The following is a 7,051-nucleotide window of genomic DNA, read 5'->3' as shown; positions in this document are numbered from 1 at the left end:
CAAATACGTAACGTCGACGTAATATGATGACCAAATTTACGTCGTGGTGACGAACTGAGTAACGTCGTGGCGACCGGAAAAGTGAAATTCCTGGATCCGTCGCCTGCACGTAACTTTGCAACGTAATCTGCTTGTCGTGGGCACGTCGTGACAAAGTAATGCCCCAGCTAACACAAATACGTAACGTGGACGTAATATTATGACCAAACTTACGTCGTGGCGACGAACCGAGTTACGTCATGGCGACCAGAAAAGTGAAATTCCTGGATTCGTCGCCTGCACGTAACTTTGCAAAGTAATCTGCCTGCCGTGGGCACGGTGTGACAACGTAATGGATTAAAAGTTTTATGTTGGTAACCAGTTAGTAATTAAAATCTTTCATTTAATATTCTTTGGGCGGACATCTGCAGTACAACTAATTTAACTTGTACTTATTTGCCCATAACTATTTTAAAGACTTTTAATAATATAATGACAGACTCACATATTTTAAATTATTTTTACTGTACATAAACATAACATATATTTAAATTACAAACATTACATAACATATTAAAAATTTAAATATTTACTCATAACTATTTTATAAGACTATTTTAAAGATAAATGACAAACTGAATTATATATATTGAACACGAACATTTAACATACATGTAAATCACAAACATAACATTACAAATTAAATATTTAAAATTTAATTGGAACGTGGCTTCCTTGAACGATCTCAGCTACTCCTCCACTTCTTTGTCCTATTAACATAGCAAAATGTGAGTTATACACAAGATACATCAACACACCTTAAAAAGAAACCGTACATATTATACATACATCAGAACATGTCACTGACACATTGTTGCAACGAAGTGTATTAATTACATGACCAGTAGGTGGCGGTATGTACCAACCAATAGGACAATATTCTAGTACGGAATTCGGCTGTTGAGGTAACTGGTTGTACAACTCCATCAACAGTAAACGATAAGTTTAGTTTACGTGTCTAGAAATTATTTAACAATAGCGCATTAATATTTCGATACACTTTAATATGCTAGAATGGCTTTGAATATGCTAGAATGGTTTTAGAACATCGCACAATTGGGATTTAATAGGAGATTGTAATATATATTACATAAGATAAACGTTTGGATGCCAGATAATAGTGCATTCGTGTGTGTTATTGTCATTTGTTGCTATTTTTTCCAAATTATATTATGTATTTACTAGAATGGCGCGAACATGTTGGTGCACGTGGCTGATCATACCTGAACACGTGTTTTCATGAACGCCGGTGCGTGTTTAAGTGTCTCGCAATTAAACACTCCACGTCCCTCTCTTCAACCCCAAATTTACATTTCATGACAGCATCTGGAATGAGAAAAGCCACAACAGGTACAGTTTGTTTATGTTTATTAATGTTTTATTCATAAACCAAGTGGTAAATGTATAACTAAAAGAATATGTGTACATTTTGATAAGTACTCTTACAGTATCAAGCAAGAATACATAAATACATTTATTAGTGCATGTCATGTTTTTTTCTTTTTTGTAGTGTTAGTGTAGGTTGTGCTAAAAATATTAAAAGCACTGTGAAAACCCTTTCTAGTCCAGTCACTGTGACTGAAACAATAACTTAAACTACAAAGTAAACATTACATGACAAGTAATGAATGATGAAATGCCTGATTGCAAATTTGAATTGTATTATGTTTGGCTTTCTCAAGGATCACAGTGTCGTCCAGGCAACAGTCACTTTAGTATGTTTAGAATGTCACTTTTGTATCAGTGTGTGGATACTCTGTGGTTTTGCACTTAACAGTATGTACTGTCCCAACACAAAAAGCAGTACAATCTTATACGGCTTAGTATAGTTGGGTATAATTGGGTATGTAGCTCTTGATTGGCTGTTCAGGTGTGTTTGATCAGAGCTAAACTCTGCAGGACATTGGCTTCCGGGTGCCAAGTTTAGGCACCCCTGCCCTAGGTTTAGGACAGTCTAATTTAAAATTAGACATTTTATGTATTGCTGATAAATGTTTATTAATTGGCTTACTTTTAATAACTTTGCAGACTGTGGTTCTGATGAGAGGCAGCTTTTCTCGCTTCCCAAGCAGACTGTATTGACTCCATACAGTGTTGTTTGCTACAGCCCTCATAACCCTTCGTACACATTCCCCTGGAGTGGCCCCGCCAATAAGACTGAGATGATGAGTCTGAAATACCATCAGTTACCATGTTCATTTGCCAAGTTACTGTTATTGATGCTTACAATCACATTTTTCGAAGACATGTGAAAATTAATTGTTTTTGTTTATGCAAAAACCCCTAAAAGCCACCTCTGTCAAAAAGTTAGATTACGATGTTGTCCAGACACAACATACATTACTCAAATAATTTAGCTTCAACATCTGCTAAGTATCCCACTCTTAGGCTATGTCCACACGAAGCCAGTGCATTCCCTATCCGATCATTTTTTTTCCTTGCTCTAAAAAATAATCCGTAAACACGAAACCACTGAAACCGACTGAAAGCGGTGTAGTATATATGCCGGACCAGTATGGGGCGCTGTAATTCTGCCACAGATACACTATACACGGAGAAGAAGACTTTGAGCATGCGCATAACCAACGTATGGTGTTGTCCATTATCGCTTGTTGGTCACCACAATTGCATAGAAGCAATAGATTTTGCTGTAATAAAGCTAGTAGGCTTTAGTAGCTTCTGTAGCACGAACACAATCACGTAGTCCGTCGTTATTGTTGTTGCTGTTACGCGTGACGCTTCCGACACGTGATGTGATGACGTTTTCGCTTCACAAAATATACGGATTGGCTGTACAGACGAAACCGCAAGGGTGTCGGTTTCAGATTTATCCACTTTAGGACCCAGTTTCAAAAAATAGCGGATTCAGTCTCCCAAAACGTCGGATCCGTGTGGATGAAACACCAATACGATAACAAATTTATACGTATACGGTGATACGCGTCTCCGTGTGGACAGCCCCTTAAATATTTGATATTAATGAAAATAAATGTAGGAGTCTGATAAATTGCTAATTTAAACAAAAAGTCGTCTGAAAGTTTAGAGGGTTTTGCATTTGAGCTCCTTGCATGTGTACAATACCATCTGAATTAAGATGACACCCACCACTTTCTTCCTAAATTCAGGGTCTTGAAGACGCTTGTCCAGGTCATCAAACTCCTCCCTGCTTTGAGCATTAGTAAGCTCCAAAGTCTCTTCCTCTCTTTGCCGACCCTGGTTCCTTCTCAACAGAAGAAGAATTTCTCTCTGGGAGGCTGCCAAACTGTCTACTTTTTGAAGTAGCACCTGTAGTGTTTCTGAAAGTAAGAAGTTTTTCAGTAATTCACACATTGAGGAAATTAATTTTTACCTATAAAATAATAACAGAAACATTCATCCTGAAATTATAATAACCCTTACATTGTCCCTGTTTAATTCTTTTGATACATTGTCCTTATTAATGTGGATACGTTTTTTTTCTGTTTTCATTCAGGCTTTCACACCATAGAAAGAATTTTGTAGTTCTGGAACAATTTGCCAGAAGTACCTCCTTTTGTTGTTTTAGTAGGTTGTGGAACTGGCAAGAATTTTGGTTCAGCCACGTCTTTTGGAGAAGTCATTTGAAAATTGTGTGACTTTTCTGCACAACACAAAAGAAGATATTTCGAAAAATTGTTGGTAACCAAAAACTTATGGTCCTCATTGACTTCTATTGTATGTAAACAAAATCAATGCTTTTGCTTGCACATTTTTTTATCTTTTTGTGTTCTGCAGAAAAAAGAAAGTTATACAGGTTTGAAATGTACCGAGCCACTAAGGTGACATTGCTCACGTGAAACTTTCATGTGCTCACGCGAAACCCTCATGTGCAGAATTTTTAAAGTTAAATTAAAGTTTAGTTTTGCATGCTTGCATGAAACTATCGTGCGATCACGTGAAATTATCGTGCGATCACGTGAAATTATCGTGCGTTCACGTGAAACTATCATGCGTGCGTGTGTTAGTCCCCTTAGGAGCTCCGTAGAGATGACATGTGGGTGAATAAACAACAATGACAGGATTTTCGCATTTGGGTGAACTAAAAGGCGTTTTTTACTTCTGCATCAGACCTACAGCATAGCCTCTATGCAACAAGCTGATTTTCCGACATACTTCTGGCATGTTGCTTGTGTAACCAAGACAAGATCACCCGTTAAAAATGTGTATAAGTATATGTGACACTCTCTCAGAGTTCTTTGACCAGAAAGAGGGGTTCATGCAAACCAATCACAAAGCTTGTGGTTTGGCATTGTTACGTTTCTGGAGAGGTGCTTTTCAGGCTACGGTGTAGGGCATGGTGCCTCAAATTTTACTCAGGAGGGCCTGAGCACTGCAGAGTTTGACCCAACCCTAATCAAACTTGCCTACCTGTGATTAGACAGATCGGCAGGTAGCATCAAAGTACAGCTGGAGCAAAACGAAAGCAGACTTCTGTGTATATTAATTTTTAAAATTGCTTGGCAGTACTTCATCTGCCTTTCGGTTCTTGCAGCGCGGCATGAAGTCGAACAAGTCTATTCTAGTGATCATGAAGGAGCTAAACTGTGCAGAGCTGCACCCTCCAGGAATCTAGTTTGACACCTGTGCTTTAAGGATTTGGAATAAATACAATGGTGTACTAATTTTTTATTGTATTTAAATTTGGTCTCTTGTTGTATTGACTGACTCTCCACTAAAAAGCAGTGGTGTAGTCTACGTGATACGCAGGACTACGCCGTATACCCACTAGAAATTGTCAAGGATTTCCGTATACCCACTAAAAATAGCGTGAGGATGCGTAACATCATGGTTTTGTGACATTTCAAACTTTTAGTCATAATTTAGATGTGAAGCACTAACCATTAACATGCTACACTTGCTACTTTAGCGGGTTTAAATGCATATACATAAGCTATATATTTGATGACTTCCTGCCGAATTGCGCGATCCGATCAGCGTATGAAATCAAATTACTACTATAGCGCCACTAGAGTGACTAGGGAGCAGACTGCTGTGGCGCCACAAGAACCCACAGGCGAGTGACAACAAAGTAGTGCGAGAGCGATTACAGTTATCACATGGAGAAATCTGCTTTGAATCGCTCTCGCTGTACTTTGACATCACCAAGAGGTCTGCTTAGCGCCAAATGAAGTTGAACCTGCAGTGTAGCTGCTCACGCGACACTGTAAACAAACAGTCCGTGGAGAAGTGAGCGAGAGTTATCCGGAGAGTTAACAACGCACATGTGAGTAAACAACATTTAAATCATCAGTCCAGTTTAATACTTTATCTCGAGGTAAGGTTTCAAGTGCAATAAAATAAGCCCGTGATTATATCCTGATGGTTTTAAGCCTCTTTTAGCATGTTTGCTTGTGCTTCACAGTGTTAAACTTTCCTTCTCTGTGTTCATTTATATATCTACGTTCAAGATATGATCTTATATATCTTAAATTCTATGATATATGATCTTAAACTTCTGTGAGGAAATTCATGTCTGCGTTGATGTTCAGTTCAGACTTGCAAATTAAAGAAATAATTTTCTTCACTTGGTTTTGGTGTCTAGGCTACATGATGGTCTTGTAATAATAATTAACTAAAAGCCTTTTTTTCATTTTAGACAATGCTTGTATTATATGCAAAAATAGGCTTTTTATATCAATGACTATGCAAATTTAATTATTAGAATTAGCTGTATTAGAGTTAATTCATTGTCATCTTAAATGTGTATTAATTAAAAACATTTACACCATTAAATTACACATGGTAATGTTATCAATAGTTATGCATGTGTTAGCCACGGATTGAAGATTGTAAACAGTTTATTTAATTTTAATTAACAGTTGAGTAACTTTTGGCCCCGAGTTAGATGTTGATTAACACTAAACCAGTCTAAAAATCAGTCCAGTTTCCCCAGCTGTAAACCCATTGGCTGTTAAACTCTTTTTTTTTTTCTTATAATAAACTGACATGTTGATAACACATTCAGTTTATGTGTTTATGAGTACACTTTCAGAATGCTCTGTTACATGAAGATCCATACTGTATGCATCTGTGAGTGTGGTGGTGCGTTGCGCTGGGACGAGTTAGCATAAGGGTGAGAGGGGAAAAATCAGAGTATACTCACTACAAAAATCTAGACTACACCACTGCTAAAAAGGTAAAAACACACACTTTTTTTAGTATTAGTACTTTATAGTATTCAGAGTTCAAATTACAACTATTACATTACAACAAATACGTTTAAGAAATAGGCTATGGAAGATTTGGGTATTTTAATTTGAATGTAGTTTTTACCGACCATGACCCTTTAAACAACAGACTATACAGTTCTGCTCCTAAGTTTACCTACTCTTTGCAGGACAATTTGGGGGGGGGGTGAATCGTAAATTCTCAAAACTTGGAGTTTATGTTCATATCTTGGTTTTTCCTTTTGTTTAAGGGGGATTCGAATATTTGTGGTTGGAAACAAGAAAAATTGACCGGCTTGTGCTGTTTCTATATGAATGGCTCAATGCAACAGTTGGAGAGCTATGAAGAGCTTTTTGTCTGCCAGCCCCGCTGGTAGGTCATGTCACTGAAAACTATGAATTAGGATTATTTTTGTGAAAGGGTGCTTGTTTATGGTAAAAATTAAAATAATTTTAACGTGATAAAAACATGTGAAATCTATCACAATAAGAGCAGTTTTCCATAATGCCGATCTAACAGTGGTATTTGAGTCACTCTGCTGTTCTGCCGTCCAAAGCGAAAGCGCAGTAACTACACGCTTGGTCAAAATGGAGTTAAGGCTTGAAACGAGCTTTATGACATCTGTTCTGTCTTATGACAAAGTCTCTTTTTGTCCCGTTTCAGAGAAATGAGGGTGTCAAAATTGCAGTAACTACAAAATCCATGCTAATACCAAGGCAAACCGCAGTAAGTGACGTCAGCTTTTGTGACCCCAGATTGTTTTTTAAAATATAACGTTATGGCGTTTGGCTTGAGAAACGCCGCTGCTACTTTTCAAAGATTGGTC

At 37.4% G+C, this 7,051-nt stretch overlaps 1 long non-coding RNA gene across 1 annotated transcript; it reads right to left on the bottom strand.

Moving 5' to 3' along the window:
* Positions 1 to 596: 596 nt before the first annotated feature.
* Positions 597 to 4,068, bottom strand: LOC129443303 (uncharacterized). Its single transcript, XR_012370960.1, has 4 exons — positions 3,145 to 4,068; positions 2,051 to 2,210; positions 1,263 to 1,365; positions 597 to 749 (listed from the first exon to the last, which is right to left on the bottom strand). It is a non-coding gene; the product is annotated as an uncharacterized lncRNA (long non-coding RNA).
* Between the last annotated feature and the right edge of the window lie 2,983 nt (positions 4,069 to 7,051).

The sequence above is a fragment of the Misgurnus anguillicaudatus genome, chromosome 2 (genome assembly GCF_027580225.2).
Source record: "Misgurnus anguillicaudatus chromosome 2, ASM2758022v2, whole genome shotgun sequence".
NCBI lineage: Eukaryota > Metazoa > Chordata > Actinopteri > Cypriniformes > Cobitidae > Misgurnus > Misgurnus anguillicaudatus.
This window is presented reverse-complemented; position numbering and strand designations above follow the sequence as displayed.